Raw genomic sequence first — 17,376 nt, forward strand, 5'->3', positions numbered from 1 at the left:
CGGGGGCGGGCAGGGGGCGGGCCGAGGCGCCCGGCACTTCCTGCCGCCGCCATTTTGTCAAGTGAGGAGGAGGAGGAGGAAGCGGCCGCTGCGGGGCCCGCGGCGCGCCCGGCCTGGGTAAGTCCAGGCCTGGCGTGGTGGCCGTGGCGCCGCTGTCCCCGGGGCGGTTTCGGCCTCAGCCGGTCCGCTCACGTGGGCTGGGTCCGGCGCGCTCTCCCCCGACCCTGGCGCCTGGGTCCTGCCCGAGCCGGAGCAGGGCGCCTCCGCCCCCATTTCCTCACCTTCCCGGGCGTCCCCGGAGCTCTGCGGAGAACGCGGCTTGTCCCCAGGAGGAGGTTGCCGCTGAACGCCTGCCCGGAGACAGGCCCCTGGGGGGAGCGAGCCTGACTCTCTCTACCCACCTACTTCCAGCTTGGCAGCCCCTCGCTGGGTGCTTTGTTTTGCTCGGTGGGTGCTAGCTTGATGTCCTTGCCACGGCCTGGTCTATTTGCGGTGTTGTGCGGGGTGGTGTTTTTGGGTGGGGATGTGGGGAAGTAGTGATGCAGCGAAATAAAATGACTCCCCCCCAAAAAAAAACCAAAACGGAAATAGCACAACTTCACCCGACTGAGACGCCCCCAAGGCCCGGCCTTGGATGAAGATGGGAAATCCCACTTTGGTGTACTGGACAGTGTAAATACTCGTGTTCAGGCCGGTGGATGAGTCATGTGTCTTTGCTAGGGTGGCTGATTTCCCTTTTACTCAAGACGACGCGTTATTTTTTGAAGTGTTATTTTTATTTACTTGTTTACTCGTTTAATGTTACGTGCAGCCTGGTGGGGGTTTATGGTTTTGGTCTTTGGGTTCGTTTTTACGTGTGTTGGATGCAAGAAGTGACTTCACGGAGGCTGCCTCACGACAATTGTGTCTTTGCTTACCTTGGAGAGAGCTTTCGCTGTCCCTGTTTACAAAAACCAAATTACAGTGTACCTCTAAGTCAGTGGTTCTTCGGTGCTGTAATAATGGTTGGGAGATTTTCATGAATGAGGCTGTCAAGTTGCTTAAATTGTTAGTCCTTGGAATTTGTAGTCCTTGGAAATTGTAAAGAAAGCGATACTCTACAGGATTTATGAATGTGTTTTCAATTCAGGAAGGTTTGGGATGGCACAGTCTGTTTCATGACCTTGTCAGCAATTTAATAAAACATTCCTTTTGGTTTAATTTGGTTGGGGATTATCTTTCCGGCAGTGCATTGTAGATAACCAATCCCTCCCCAAAAGTTTCAACTTGGGGAAGATAAACCTCTCAGATGGTTTCCGTTGATCAAATCGAGGAGCAAAAGCCTGATCTCAAACAAAATGTATCCCTTATCCACCATACCCATTAATGATGATAGGAAACAGTATCTAAGGCTCAGACTGTGGAGTATACACTAAGTCTCTTAAAAGATGGTTTTAGTTGGTCTCACCTGTATGGAGATGAGCCCACTTGTTTATCTTGCTAGAATTCAGCCCCAGACAAATTTCTGAAAATAAGGAATTTTGCCTACAGATGAAAGTGGCTGCATTTTAAAGGGTAAGTTGACTGCTGGGGGGGGGGGGGGTGCCGATATAGCTAGCTTCCCTAGCTTGAATGGTAATAAGGAAGGGAAAAAAATTACCTAAGAATTGCAGGAGAGCCATTGGCCACTTTGTAAAAATTGCAGTAAAATTTCCACTAAATTATTGAATTGTTTAAAGGAATTTAGACTTTGTTTCCAAAAGTTATCTTTTTGAGCCAGTTGTTGTGATCTTTGTACTAAATTGCACTTTTGCTTTTGGAGGTAGGCGATGCAGTATTTTCGTGTTACACAATTCAGGTTATTGAATGCTTTGAGATGTACAAATTCTAGAGGGAGATCGAAGTTTTTTTGTTTTTGTTTTTAATTTAAAGCAAAAACTATTTGGTGCCTCAGACTGGAATGTTAAATCTTTTGACAACCCACTGTTATTGTGTGTCAGAATTGTATGTAAAGTGTTTTGGATTTTTTATTTTGAATAAACTTGTAGATCATGTTTGTCTTTATGTTCTTGGCAAATCTATAGGAAGGAAAGAAAAGCTTGTCATTGTGAACTGCTACTAGTGTTTTATAAATCTGTGATTTTTGGTGTTTAGAAAAGACATTCTCAAGGTGAGGATTGTGGGGATTCTTTGTTGATCCTGACGTTTAATTCATAAGACATGAATTAGTAAAAAATAGAAATTCCTTTTACTAGAGTGTAAGTTCCATGAGGGCAGGGTTTTGTTTGATTGGTTTTGCCTATTTTTATTCTCTATTGTGTTGTCAGCACCTAGAAGAGCACCAGAAATATTCTTTGAATAAACTGGAGAAATAATTGAGCAAGAATTTGGTGTGTTCATAATACCAAATGCAAATAATTCTTCTTAATAAAATGTTTGTTAACAGTGGATGTAATTGGTCAGGTGGTGCCTTACAATGTGAATTTTAAGATAACATTAAGGTCCCTAGAAATTAGTGACTTATTAATAGTCCAAGCAGCATGGCATGCAATTGTTTCTGCGCACTGTCTACTGTACACTTCCCACTTAGCAGTTTGAAATGTGGTGAGTAGGTTTGGGCTGTGGTTCAACCCAGACCTGGGGAAAGTATTTTAAGAGGGAGATGAAATACTTAATAATAAATGTATGGGTAGCATTTCTCAACATGAATCTCATATTGTCAGTAAAAAACTTGATTTTTTGTTTTTTAAACACGGAGCACTTTTTAATATTCTGACTTTATGTGTATGTGATTCGCCAATCCATCTCAACAATTTAGTTCCTGAGCTCTTACTATGTACACGAAAAGACAAAAAGATACTTGCACAATGTCTTTTATTTGGTACGTATATTCTTTATTAATGTATTCATCCCCCAAATTTTATTGAATATAAGTTATGTATGATTTGAGCATTACACTGTCATAAAACCCTATCGAACATCTTTTTGTTTTCAGTTTTTTATAACAGCTTTATTGAGATATAGTTTACACATGATACAATTCACCAATTTAAAGTGTACAATTTAGTGGGTTTTAGTATATTCACAGTTGTGGAACCATCACCACAACTAATATTACAACATTTTCGTCTCAAAAAGAAACCCCTATCCATTGACAATCACTCACCATCTCCACAACCCCTGGCAACCACTAATCTACTTTGTCTCTAAATTTGCCTATTCTGGATATTTTCAGGAATCATACAACATATAACCTTTCGTTTCCGACTTTCAGTGTGTTTTCAGGGTTTGTGCTGTACCATGAATCAGTACTTCATTCCTTTTATGACTGAATGGTATTCCATTATATGGATATGCCACATTTTATCCATTCATCATTCAGTTGGTGGATATTTGGGTTGTTTCCCCTTTTTGGCTATTCTTGAATGATGCTGTGGTGAGCGTTTTCACACAAGTTTTTGTGTAGATTTTATGTATTTGGGTAGGTGCCTAGGAGTGGAATTACTGGGTTGAGGTAACTGACTTTTTGAGGCTAGGCAATGACTTTAATTAACTGCATTGATTTTCTCAGGCTTGCATAGAGGATTTAAAAGAAAAGCGTAATGGCATATGGTGTAGCCATTTAAAAGAATGAGGAAATGAAAGTGCAAGAATGTCAGCATGTTGACATGTAGTAAAGACTGCATGATGTGATCCCCATTTGGGTTTTTTTGTGTGTGTGTTTTTAATTTTGCATTGTTAGAAAACAGTTTGGAATGCTAATAAGGCACAGAAGAAGGTCTAGAAGATTCACCCCAAACTTGTACTACTATTATAAAAAGTGATTTTAAAAACACTTTTTTTTTTCCAATCTAAACAGGCTACAAGTGATTAAACTTGATTAAACTGCACCCACATGTCCCAGTGTAAATCATGGGATGTATTTAATTCTAAAGAAATATATGAAGAGTAAGTCCAGTGTCAAAGTTAGGGCAAAGCAGCCATCTGTCCCATTCTTGACCAAACCCTGAAGGGGACTAACACTGATTGGTTCACATCATTGGAAAATGAGATTTTAAGGGTTTTTTCTTTAAACAAAAGTAGTATAATGGTTATATTTTTTTCTTTTTGTCTGTATTTTTAAATTAAGTTGACATTCAATATTATTTTATATTAGTTTCAGGTGTACAGCATAGTGACTATCTACCTGGCACTATACATAGTTAATGCGTGGTCATTTTAAAGAATTTGGAAAACAGAATGTTAAAACGATGTTAAATGTTAAAAAAATACCTCATGCAATTTTAGTCTAGAGTTTTTCTACATATGAGTAACAAAATTGGGTTGTAATTTTAAGTTTTCAAAAATTACATTGTGGACATTTCCAAAATGCTCTATTTTAAATAGTTGTTTAATATTTTATCATATGAATGTACCATAATTTATGTTATTTTGGGGCATGATTTTAAAGTTTTCTCTTTTTTCCAGGTCTAGAGAGGGAATTTGCTAGATCAAAGGGTGTGCATTTTTGAAAACTAGATACAAATTCATTTTCTAGAAAAGATCCATGAATTTCCATTTCTCTAAACACAGCCTGACAGTGTCTTGTTTATGAGGGTGAGGTTTTTAACATTTCCCCCCACAAATAGCAGTTGTATAAAAACAAAATGTCATCTTGAGTTTTCTGAGGGCTCTGAGAAGCAGAAATGTCTCAATACCTTGTTTGTCCTTTGACCTTTCTACTCTCTCCTGCCCAGAGTTGGACTTTGTTTCCTGAATTCCTCACTCTATGATAGGAGCCCAGTGTTATCTGAATGCTATGCGGAGGGTTTGAGCAGCCTCTTGTCCAATCCTGTCTCATTTCTGCTGACCTGCTCCAGACTGATACCACCAGTGCAGCACAGTTAGACCCCAGTTTGAATCCTGGCCCTGCTGCCCTCTCTGTGACCTTCAGTCTGTCACTTATGAATCTTTCAGCTGAGAATAAAAGGCAGTGACCTCTCAAGGTTAGCTATTTGCTGTCATTGACTGTGGCAAAGAATTGAAGTGAGACTAGGGTTAGGAAAGTGCACCAGATGACACCAAGATGGGCCAGGTGCCTTCCAGATCCCTCTAATGTGCTTCCTCCTCTAAGTGAGCTGAGAGTGGAAACCAATGGATGAGTTGATTTAAAGTGGGGTTGGGGTTGTTTTTAAGTGAGATTTCTTTTTATCTGATAGATTAAAAGTGGTGATAATGGGATTGGTGGAAATGCAGGCAGCTCTGGGGCCTTCTACTCTGGGATTTTGGCTGCAGAGTTTGGGGAAATGATTTTCAGCAGGGGAAGGTAGCCCAGAGCAGGGATGGGCAAACTTTTGACACGGAAGAGCCGCCAGGGGTCAGCAAACTGCGGCTCGCGAACTGTGGCTCTGAAGTAAAATTGAAAATGAAAATAAAACTCTCATAGTTTCATTTATAAAATTTTTAAAGGGTATTATCACATAATGGTGATTATGTAAAAATAAATTTATGGCTCTCGAATAATTTTTAAATTGTTGTGAGGGACAGGATTGGCTCTTCCAGGGGTCAGCAAACTTTTGAGATGAAACATACCCAACGAGCCGCATGTAGCTCACGAGCCACAGTTTGCCAACCCCTGGCCTAGAATGTACTCAGGCCTAAACTGTAATTTGTCCATTTCATTAAAATCTGGTTATATGAACAAAGACAATGGCCAGGGTGGCGGAAGTTGCTGATATGGACTGAGGTTTTTCCAACAATGCACAAGCACAGCATCCCTCCGGACCTTCCCTACCACCTTTGGCCCTCATTTGAATTTTGTTGACATCTGGGCTTGGTTAAAGGATCCTGATCTTCTGGAAGGTTTGTGTCACAAATCAGGGCCTCCCTGGGAGGGAGGCAAGGCAGCTGGATGGGCCAGGGAAGTGAAGTTCTGGCTGGGAGGCTGATGGATCATGGGCCTGTTGACCAGAAGAACCAGTCCATGCCAGTCGCCATTACTAGGAGCCATTCGGATCCAGTTCCATGTGGAATGCATTTTGTGTTAAACACAATTGGAGAACATCTTTAAGAGATTGATCAGATCTGAGCATTTAACCGCTAATTAAGAGTACTTGAATGGGGCTGGCCGAGTAGCTCAGTTGGTTAAGAGCTCGCTCAAGAGTGCAATCTCTGAGCAACAACGGTTCAATGCCCAGCCCGAACTGAGCTGCCGAAAGGCAGCAGGATGGCTCAGCTATTTAAAAAAAAAAAGAGTACTTGAATGAATGTGCCTTTTTTTCTTTTTAAGATTTTTATTGGGGGGATGGGAACAGTGCCTGGGGGATTGGGGTAAAGGGAACAGACAAGTTGCTGTTGTTTTGTTCTTCAGTCTAGTTGTGGAGGACGTTGCTTCACTGGCCCAAGTTGGCAGCATCATTGCGCTCTTCCCAGGCGAGGCAGATCAGTCGCCGGCTTCTGGACGGCCGCTCACTGCGGCTGCTGGCTACATACGGTAGCCCATGGCAACCCACTGCCACAGGGGCTGCAGCCTATGCCATCGCTGGCAACTCCCAGCAGCCCAGCTCCAGGTTGAGCTGTTGTTCAGCATCTTAGCTGTGGAGGGCAGTGTCACTGGCCCCCATATGTGGGATCCAAACTGGGGCCCTCTGGCATCCCAAGCCAGTTCTTAACCATCGCGCCACTCGGCTGGCCCTAAATGTGCCATTTTTGATCTGTGACATACAAGTAAAAACTTTTGGTTCACCCTAGATGTAGGCTATTCTGTGATTTTTTTTTTTTCCTTGACAAGTGTTGTCCTGTCCTGCCCAATGTAGGAAATTGCAGGACTTTGGGCTTGGGTGGAACTGTGTATCGGACAGGGAGATCTGTGGAGTCCACTGTCAGGGTTCAGTCCCAGCCCAGCCCCCTTCTGGCCTTGATCTCAGGCAAGTTCCATAGTCTTCCTAAACCTCAGTTTCCTAATTTGTAAAATGAGTTTTGTATGCTTAAGCATGGGTGGGGGGTAGCTCACATCTTTATTGCATTCCGATTGGTGGAGGGAGAGGGAGCCTCTGGTTTCTGTTGTATTTTGGTGGTTGGTGGGGTGGTGCTTGCTTTGCTCTACCCTGCTGTCCTGGCTTCACTTTGCATGTTGTCACCTTCCTGGTCTTGGTGTCCACTTAAAGCTGAAACTCATTATTTGTTCCTAGATGCTATTCTGTCCAGAGACTATGGAAGCAGTGCCAGGGGAGAGGTGTTGAGCTTGGAATTGTGCAATTTCCCGAAACAAGAATTAGTAATTCCTGTGTCCTTATGTGTGGCAAAATGTCCCCAGTTGTCCTACCCCAGGCAGTGACACATACATGCCTGTGGGCAAATTGGCCTTTGAGGTTTTGTTTTGTGTAAAAGAAAGGGAACAAAGTTTGATAAATTTGGGGCTTTTATACTTGAAACACTTTCCACTGTGTTTGAGGAAATGTATTTCATGGGAATGTTGAAACAGAAGAACTGCATGGAGCATGGAACCTAGCAGGGGGAGGGGCAGAAAAGAAGGGGGGGAGGAGTTGTAGGGGCAAACTGTACCTGCCTTAGACTGGATCCATACCCTCCCAAACCCCAGTTTCTCATATGCAAAATGGGATAATATTTTTGTGCTTCAAAAACTTTGACCAGAATCTAGATTTTAAGTGGAAATAATTATTTTTTTATTATCTGTATTTCAAACTATGGGTAATGAAATGAATTTAATAGGTTGGGATAATTTTGTAAGGAAAAAATGTAAGCATCCAAGGTTGTCACCCATTCAGGGGTATTTCATAAGAACTTTGATTTTATATGATGTGTATATGATAAAATGTGTTTCTTAATTGTGGTCATGTCAGAGCAGTGTGAAATAACATTGTTTTATAATAGATACAACTCAGTGGTAACTGTGGGTACCTTGATTCCCTCCACCCCCAACCCCCTTTGGCTGTTTTACAATCTATCTCTTCATCACTTCCCCAAGGGTGACTTCCTGGGTATGCTTTCTAGTAGCAGGTGAACTGCATTGATTTTTTTTTTTTAAGCTTTTTATTGGGGAATTGGAGGGATGGGAACAGTGCTGGGGAATTGGGGAAGGGGAACAGACAAGTTGCTGTCGTTTTTGTTCTTCAGTCTAGTTGTGGAGGACATGGCTTCACTGGCCCAAGTTGGCACCATCATTGCGCTCTTCCCAGGCGAGGCACATCAGTTGCCGGCTTCTGGACGGCCGCTCACTGCGGCTGATGGCCGCTCATGCTGGCTGCTGGCTACATACGGTAGCCCATGGCAACCCACTGCAGCAGGGGCTGCAGCCTACACCTGCAGTAGCCGGCGACTCACAGCAGCCCAGCTCCAAGTTGAGCTGTTGTTCAGCATCTTAGCTGTAGAGGGCAGTGTCACTGGCCCTCATATATGGGATCCGAACCGGGTCCCTTTGGCGTCCCAAGCCAGTTCTTAACCATCGCGCCACTCGGCCGGCCCTGAACTGCATTGATCTTGAGCTTCTTTTCTTCCTTGTACCCGCCGCTTGCTTGCTAGAAGCTCAATATGGAGTGGGAATGGGGTGGGGAAGTTGAGAAAGCATGTAGTGGTAAAGGTTGCAACAGGCAAAACAAGAAATATATAGAGTGCTATGTGTGTGTGTAAGGCAAACATAAAATTAGTTACAAGAGGGAATTTGTTGACTGATGTGACAAGAAGTCGGAATGGGGCTCCAACAGGGACATTAGAGCTTGTTCTCTATCTCTGATATCCTGACTTTGAGGTCAAGAGCGTGCCTTCCCCAGCAGCTCTCTCATGGCAGGAGGTTCTGGCTTGGATCATTGCCCATCCCTGACCATGTGCAGGACAGGAATACCTCAAACTTGGCACCTGTAGCCCATCTCTGCCCTCCACTTGCTCACCCCAAGTAGTAGCCCCACCCAGCAACATCTTGGTCGTTATTGTGAGTCATGCTATATGGGATACTTTTGTTGAACCATCTGTCTTTTACACTAGAAGTAGAGTGTACCCCCTAACTTGAAGCTAGAAATTTTGGATGGCTGAAAGGGAAGTGAATATTCCATACTAAGGTCATAAACCAGAATTAGTTCAAAGCTTAAAATGAGTGCTCAAGAAAAGGGTAAAATGAAGATGGTTAAGGATGTGTGTATTCCTAATCCTGTAGTAGAGGAATAAATGAAAGACACGTTTATCTTCCCAGGTCCCAGGTACAGAGAGCTGCTGTGGGAGCTCTGGGATGAGTCAAGCCAAGCCTCAAAAGTCTCTTGGGTAGGCGAGAGGACTCTGGCCACCAGTGATAGGGCAGGGCCCCTTTTGGTCAGAAAAACAGCCCTAGGAAAAAACACAGGTGAGGTGGGCTTAGATCAATGAGGAAGCATAAATTTCACTAAACGTTTGCATGAAAAATTATAATGGAGAACATTTCGGTAGACTGGATTCATCTTTCATCTATGCCTGCAAAAACTATCATCGTCATTTTGCCATTTGCTAAGCTGTTTCTGTACTTAAGTTCTTGTAAAGTCTGCTGCTTGGCATTCCTCTAGTATTACAGAAAGCCTACTCAGATTTCCATAATCAAAAACAAGTGTTAAGCGCTGCTATAGTAATAATTTTCCTATAGTTCTCACTGTTGGATTTATTCAGTCCTTTAAGGGGCTCAGAATAGTTGAGGATCCAGTCACCAGGGATGAGACTAGCCCTGCTTTTCACTAGAGTATCGGTTCTTAACTTGAGGAGACGTCTGGGGTCCCTTTGAGGATGTAATGGATGCTGTGGATTCTTTCTCCAGAAAAATGCGTATTCACGATCTTTAAACAATTGGGGCAGTTTTTGGAACCCTAAAGCCCATCCAAGGAGCATGTACTAAAATGATATTCTTGGATTTTACTTTAAGAAAGAGAAATTTCTTATTATGTTAATTAAAAGGCTCTTGATGGTTTTGAAGACTTTTCTTTTTGCATGCATCCTGCTTTTTCAGATGTTTACAAATTTATAATACACAAACGATGTGGGGCACCCATTTTGTAAAAATCCTCCAGAGGTTTTTTTTATAGAACCCTCAAGTAACCTGTGTGTCAGCAGTGGTGCAAACCTGCCCAGGGCCTCTGCGTACCCCTCTTTATCGCATTTTCTCTTTACTGGGCGTAAGGAATGTGCCAGAATAGACCTATTGCATTGTTTGCAGATGAAGGAAGATTTGTGTTCTGGGGCCCTTCACTGAAGTTGCTGCTGTTCCTAAAACTGTCTGTACAATTTGGTGTCAGTCTGGAGCCTTTGCTGCAGAAGGTAACCCAATGGGCCACTAGCTAGCCTGATCACTTGGTGGTGGTGGATGTGGGTAAGACATAGAATGATTATGGCTACAATTCCTTGTGTGGCTAACGCCTGCTCTCTGCCATGGGACATTTGTTCACACACACTCTTGAACCTGCAGGCTGAGGGAGACAGAACTTGTGGGGTGGACAAGTACTATTCTTTAGCATAATATACTTATGTTTAGGAATATGAACACGCTATACCAGGTGGTGTGCACAGTGCCACTATATTCTCACTCCCCAAATCCCTCTGGTAGAAGGAATAAGAAATACAATACCATAAATTTGAATAATTCATACTTCTGTAATTGGGGCAGAGTGGTCAAAGGATGGAAAAAAACTATGACTTCTAAGAATAGTGCATGTTAAAAACTCCTTTGCTCCTCCCTAATCTCTAAAGTGTGAAGATTAAACTTACACTTGTATGTGTTAGTGGATATTTTCCCCATTCATTTACTGTTGGTTTTGGCTTTGATTAATCCCATTAATCAGTTGAATTACAGTCTTATACAGGCATGATTTTTGTTTCTTAAGCAGTTTCCCCTTCTGTAATTAAGAGAAACAAACAAGATAGCATACATAAAAGAGTTTTTTTAAAGGTGGTACCATCCGTGTACAAGTTGTTTTCTTTTATAATCATTAAAAATTACTTGACTTTGAAATGCTTTCACTTATAAAAAGTTGCCAAGTAGTAAAGTTGTGTGTATATGTCTTCATTTGTTTTCCTTTTGACACTAGGAAACAATCGAGCTGACAGATGAGCTGTCTGGAAATAACACTACCTTCATGTTCATCTATTTTGAGATGATAACTCACATCTCTTTGTAATTCCAGGAATGTAGTTGTGAATTACCAGTGTTGGAGCTCTCATTTTGAGTTGAGGCACAGGCATCCTGCAGTTAGCTTGCCTAGCCTCAGTGTCATTTCTCAGGGTATCTCTGGGCCTGTTTGCTCTGGGAACCCATGTGAGCATCCTTTCCTTGCACTTGTGAGAGCTGGGTACCCTCCCCAGACTGTGGCATTTTCCACTTGCCTTCCAGAACTCCACATTCCTATTGTTTACCTTGAGACCGTGCTTATCATTGATCATTGACTCTTTGTGAAAAGGTTCAAGCCTTTTAGCAAAAGTTGTCTGTGAATAGACTTCCCAGTAAAGGGTAGAACTACTTTTTCTGAATGCACCTTTTTTCTGTTATTTACTGCTTGCCTGTTCTGAAACAGTGAAGTCTAACGTGGGTCATCTTGCTGTTTGTGGCAGCCTTAATGTATGGAGCTGCAATGTGGGTCATTTCTCCTTACTGTGTTCTCCCCAGACTGGGAGCTTGAGCATACATTTATGATCATTCCGTGTTAGTGAATATTTGAGCGATTACTGCGCACCAGGTGCTAGATTTCTAAGGCCCTATGTAATCCTTAAGTCCTCAGTGTCATTTCTGTTTTGCGGATAAGCTGACTGCTCAGTCCTTTGGGCAGAGTTAGGGTTGCAAGGGCACAGAGCTGGTATGTGGCAGCGCCTGGCTCCAGAGCCACACAGTCTTAACTTCTATTCTGCACGCTCTGGGTGGAGGGAATTGCCATGGGCAGATGTTTGCAGTGATACATAATGAGAACAAGGTAGACCTCACAGTTGCTCTCTGAGAGGTCAGGCCAAACAGTCTAAGAAGGAAGGAGAGACCTTCTTTAGGAAAGGATCTGGCGTTTAGGCTGGTTCCATCTGTGAGGATAGCTGAGGCCTGGAAGGAGACCTGGACAGTTTTGCAAGCAAGCACCTGTCCCTGGGAGACACCAGGGCAGGGTGGGGAATGATTGGGGTGGGCCAATACTCTGGCTGGGCAGATCTCCTTTTCATTAAATGCATCATGAATGGAATTAAGCCTCACCTTGAAAGGGTTTCCACTAGAGCACCAAGATGCCTTGATTTGGTTTCATCTCCATTGTTTTGGTGACCCAGTGAAAGTCTGTGACCACCGAATAAGGAGTTTGGAGGAGTCAAGAAGCTGAAGTAAGTGTCATCTTTAGTCCAGGCACCCCAGTCTTGTTAAATCAGGAGTGTGAAGTAGATGTTCTCTTCGGATAATGGTAAGCCTCAGTCTTGGAATGCTGCTTATTGTGGGGTAGAATTGAGTTCAGTTCATGGGTGCATATTTCCTACTTAGGGATTCTTATTTAAAAGGAATTTCCTGCATGAAGTAAACATGCTAAATTGAGTGATTCCACGAGTGTGTGTGCAGGACTTACTAGGCAGCCAGGCACTGTGTGATATTCTGCGTGTGGTGAGGATTCAGTAGTGAGTTAAAGGTGTTTCCCATGTCTGTGTGCCACATACAATTAAAACATGACTGGGGGAGAGTGAGGCAGGTAACGTCTCTCCAGTGGTGGGCAGAGACCCAGTGCCAGAAAGGTGGTAATTAATTTAACAAGCATGCCCTAAAGGAACAGATTTTCATTTTACTTTTAAAACTTTTCTTTGACTTTATAAAATGACAAATGATCTTATTGAATAAGAGTTTGGCTCTGAGTAGCTGTGAGAAAAGTCTATTCAAGAGAAAATGGCAGAAATTGTTAGACAAGCTCCATGCAAAACTGGACTAGTAAGCTAATTGGGGAGTACATGATCTAAATACAATAGATTGATTGCAGCATAATTCTCCCGCTACTCTAAAACTCCCACTAGGTAGAGGATAAAACCCAGACTCCCATCCTGGGTACTCTGAGCCCCTGGATTCTAATAGTCCGCTATCCCATTCCATGTCTTCGGTGGGTTTTTTTGTTTTGTTTTGTTGTTTGTTTTTCATCTTTAACTCACTAAGTATCACGGTATGCTGTATTACAGTAATATAACTATCCAGGCTCACATGGCCATGACACAAAGGTGCGTTTTCTTTTTTTTTTTTTTTTTTTTTAAGCTGAGCCATCCTGCCACCTGTTGGCAGCTCAGCTCGGGCCAGGAATCAAACCAGTGACCCTGTTGCTTAGAGCTTGCTCTTGAGCAAGCTCTTAACCAACTGAGCCACTTGGCCGGCCCTTTTGTTGTTTGCTTTTAGTTCTAGAATTCCCCCATCTCTCAGAGTCCAGTTTGGATCTTACTTATTTTACAGTGACCCACCCAGTTTCTAAAGCAGTGTGGTCTGGTAGAACTTCTGCACTGACAGAACTGTTCAGTTTCTGGGTTATCCCACATGGTGGCCACTACTACCCCCACGTGGCAGGTGAGTGCTTGAAGACTTCTGGAAAACTCATGTCATGCCTGCTTTGACAGGTGTTAGAGAAGATGGGCTCACTTTAGTACCGTGGGGGTTCGTGTGGCATCCTGGTCAACATTGCTCTGTAGGCAGGTGGATGTACAATTCTGTGACGCAAGGACAGGTCTAGCTAGACTTGGGGGCTTTGAGCACTGCCAGGATGATGGGAGAGGTCTCCCTGGGGCTATGGGGAGAGAAAAGAGGAGGGGCCTGGAACTAGTTAAGGTAAGAAGTCAGGGAGTGAATCCTGATTTATGGAGCTGGGAAAGTGCCCCCTTTACCCCTCTTACAGGAGGTTGGAAAAGGAGTCCCTGCAAGGTCCCAGGTTTGAGAAAGCTGGGCCTCTGTGGGGTAAGAACTCCGGTGGAGAATTAGCCTTAATTGGGAAGGGCTTTTCCTTCTAAAACTATCCATCCTGGAATGAATTCCAGTTAGCTAGATAAGTATCATGTTCTCTAGTCTCTGCCCTAGAAAATTCCCCACCCCTTTTTGGAATTTGCTTTATCTGATATCTTTTATTGCATTTGTTCCATATATCTCCCACCCCCATTTCGTGAGCAGAGCTTTGGGGACAGGGTTGGCTCATTTGATCCATTATCTTTGTGTGTGGAGAAAGAGAACGAAGGTTGAAGCAAGGACTGCAGGCTGAGCTGTGGTTCCAGAAGTTGCCGGTGGTGGGGTCCGCCTGGGGTGAGTCAACTGAGTGAGGTAGATGAAGCCTGCCGGAAGAGCACGTGCTAGTGGGTGGCAGGCCAGACCCTGTGGTCCATTTGGTTTTACTCCATGATTACAGGCTTCTGAAATGTGAATATTTTAATAGTTAATGCTAAACCATGACATTCACTTTTAATAATATTATGACTAATAGTGCTTTTGAGCACTTAACTTTCTGTTGGATCTCTTTTGACCCTTACACCAGCCCTGTGAGGGTATTATCTCTGTTTAGAGTTGAAGAATTTGCCCTGAAGCCTGCCTTTTTTTTTTTTTCTGGTTAAACACATAACATATAATTTTACTATCTTAACATTTTTAAATGTACAGCAGTGTTAACTATATGCACATTGTTCTGCATCAGATCTCTAGAACTTTCTCATCTTACAAAACTGAAACTATATCCATTGAACTTGCCTTTTACCCCTTCCCCTAGCCACTGACAGCCACATCCTACTTGCTGTTTCTAAGAGTTTGACTATTTTAGATACCTTATATAAGTGGAATCATGCAATATTTGTCTTTTTGTGACTGGGTTTTTTCAGTTAGCATAATGTCCTCCAGGTTCATCTATGCTACATTTAAAAGGGTTTCCTTTCTTAAGGTTGAATAAGTTCCATTGTACTTATTCTGTAACAGGTGGTATTTCACTCTATCCATTCATCTGTTGATGGACATTTAGATTGCGTCCACCTCTTGACCATTGTGAATAATGCTGCAGTGAACATGGGTGTGCAAATAGCCACTTGCCTATTTTTTAATACAAGTTAGAACTTGGACACAGAACCCTGCAGGCGCTACAAACTGCCCGTCATGTCTTGTTTGCATGCTGAAACTGATTTGGAGTTGGTGGGGTTTTATCCAGCAGCTATGAAAAGTAGACAGAGGGCTCAGGAGATAGTTCAAACAGTGGTGCCACAGCATCCAGCCAGGTGTCTTTCAGGGCAGCCTAAAAGAAAATAAGTGACTGATTAAAAATGAGTTGGACCTCACTCCTTCCTGGTTTCCCAGAGTATCTTCCTGTCAGTTATCCCACAGCCCTGGTTTCTCAACCCAATCCACTAATACATTTTCCATAACAAGTAGCTTGACTCATGTCTTGATTTCAGCCAGTCTGACTCTGAAAAGGCTCACAGAATCACTGTAACTTATCATTTCTCTATGCAGTGCCTCAAAATGTGACCAGAGCAGCTTAATTTTTGAAACCCTTTAAGTGGGAGGGCCCTTATCCAACTCATGAGCAGATGTAGCAGAGATGAGGGGTGCCTTCCGCACCATTCTTGGCAGGCCCTGCCTCTCCCTGCACTCAGTGTTCTGTGACTTTCGTCTCAACAACTTGAATGGCATTGTTCTCCCTCCTGGTGCTTCTTGAATACCCCGCATTGTCCTTGGAAGGAGAGCATAGAGCCTCTGGATAAACGATTGTCACACTAGACAGTTGGCTCCCCAAAAAGGGGGCAGCTCCAATGTTCAGAAAATCCAGTCATATGCTTATATGTGGGACTATACATTCATCAGTTTGTGGACATTTCAGTTTCTACTTTTTTGGCTTTTGTGAATAATGCTGTTGTGATCACATACAAGTTTTTGTGTAGACATATTTTCCTTTCTCTTGGGTATATACCTAGTGGTGGTACTTCTTTGTCATATGGTAACTATGCTTAACCTTCCATGGAACTGCAAGAGTGTTTTCCAAAGTTACTGTCCCATTTTACATCCCCAACAGCCCCCAATGTATGAGGGTTCCAGTTTCTCCACATCCTTGCTAATGCTTTTTATTGTCTTTCTGATTATGGCGCAAATGCCTTTAAACCTAGCAGAAGTTAGGCTTTTACTTCTTATCCCTTCCCACCCTTCTGATCTTCCCGTTGAACAGCAATTGCAGGATAATTAGTAGTTCTATTTTCTCAGGGTTTTTGTCATGTGATGCACTAGTTACAAGGTGGCCCTGTGTTGTGCAGGCCTGGATTTTAAGAGGCCTAAAGAGTCAAGAGGTTGAATTTTAAGTTTGTATCATGAGACTTATTTTCTGTAAACTTTCATTCTAATAGTGTCTTAATTTATCTTTTTAGGTAATACAATGTTGAGATCTTGGGGTAAGGGTTCTGATCCACATTCTCCCTCCCCATTTTTCACACACAGGCATTCCAGCCTACCTGAAACTAAAACTATTTCAGAACTCATCTTTCTCACTGTTCTTGTTGCTGTGAACAGCTTTTGGTCAAGGGTGGAGGATGAAGATTGGATTCAAGGATCTTCTGCAGACTGTGCCTCATGGGTTAATGAAACCAGCCATAACTTCAAAGTTAGTCTTTATTGTTAAACCACCATTGGCATTCTCTCTTCTTGGGAAGGGAATGAGCTAGTCACTGTGTTGCATTTCGTGCTTAGCTGAAGTTCTCTATACTTCTGGTGTGTTTTGCACTGGATATTAGAGCATGCTGAAAATGGAATGTACTACCTAAGGAGGTGAACAGATGAACTGTGACTGGTGGTATTGAAGCTGGAAACAGGCAGTGATCTGGGACAGACTGTTTAACCTCTGAGCCTCTGTTTCCCTATCAGTTAAATGAGGTGACAGAAGCACCCCACCTGACTCGATGTGAAGATCCTGTACTGGGAACCAAGTAGCTCTACTGTTAGTAACGAGAGACAGGTACAGCAGAGAAGGTTGCTCTTACCACCCTCAGGTGCTCTGATTTCACAGAAGATGCTGTAGATTCAGTCCTACACGATTAAAGGTGCAGTGATTTACACTTGACTGTTGAATGATTCTATTGGGTCGTCGGGAAGGTCATGATGCATTTTTTTTAATTGGGGAATTAGGGGATGGGAACAGCGCTGGGGAATTGGGGGAAGGGGAACAGACAAGTTGCTGTCCTTTAGTTCTTCAGTCTAGTTGTGGAGGATGTGGCTTCACTCTCCCACGTTGGCACCATCATTGCGCTCTTCCTGGGCAAGGCAGATCAGTCGCCGGCTTCTGGACAGCCGCTCACTGCAGCTGCTGGCTGCTGGTTACACATGGTAGCCCATTGCAACCCACTGCAGCAGGGGCTGCAGCCTACACCGTCGCTGGCGACTCACAGCAGCCCAGCTCCAGGTTGAGCTGTTGTTCAGCATCTTAGCTGTAGAGGGCAGTGTCACTG

General features: G+C 43.2%; 1 protein-coding gene across 1 annotated transcript in view; it reads left to right on the forward strand.

Annotated features, from left to right (window-relative positions):
- The window catches only part of BRD4 (bromodomain containing 4), an 82,149-nt gene that overhangs the window by 711 nt on the left and 64,062 nt on the right, over positions 1–17,376 (forward strand). The window lies entirely within an intron of this gene.

This window comes from Hipposideros armiger, unplaced genomic scaffold, assembly GCF_001890085.2.
Source record: "Hipposideros armiger isolate ML-2016 unplaced genomic scaffold, ASM189008v1 scaffold_1045, whole genome shotgun sequence".
Lineage (NCBI taxonomy): Eukaryota > Metazoa > Chordata > Mammalia > Chiroptera > Hipposideridae > Hipposideros > Hipposideros armiger.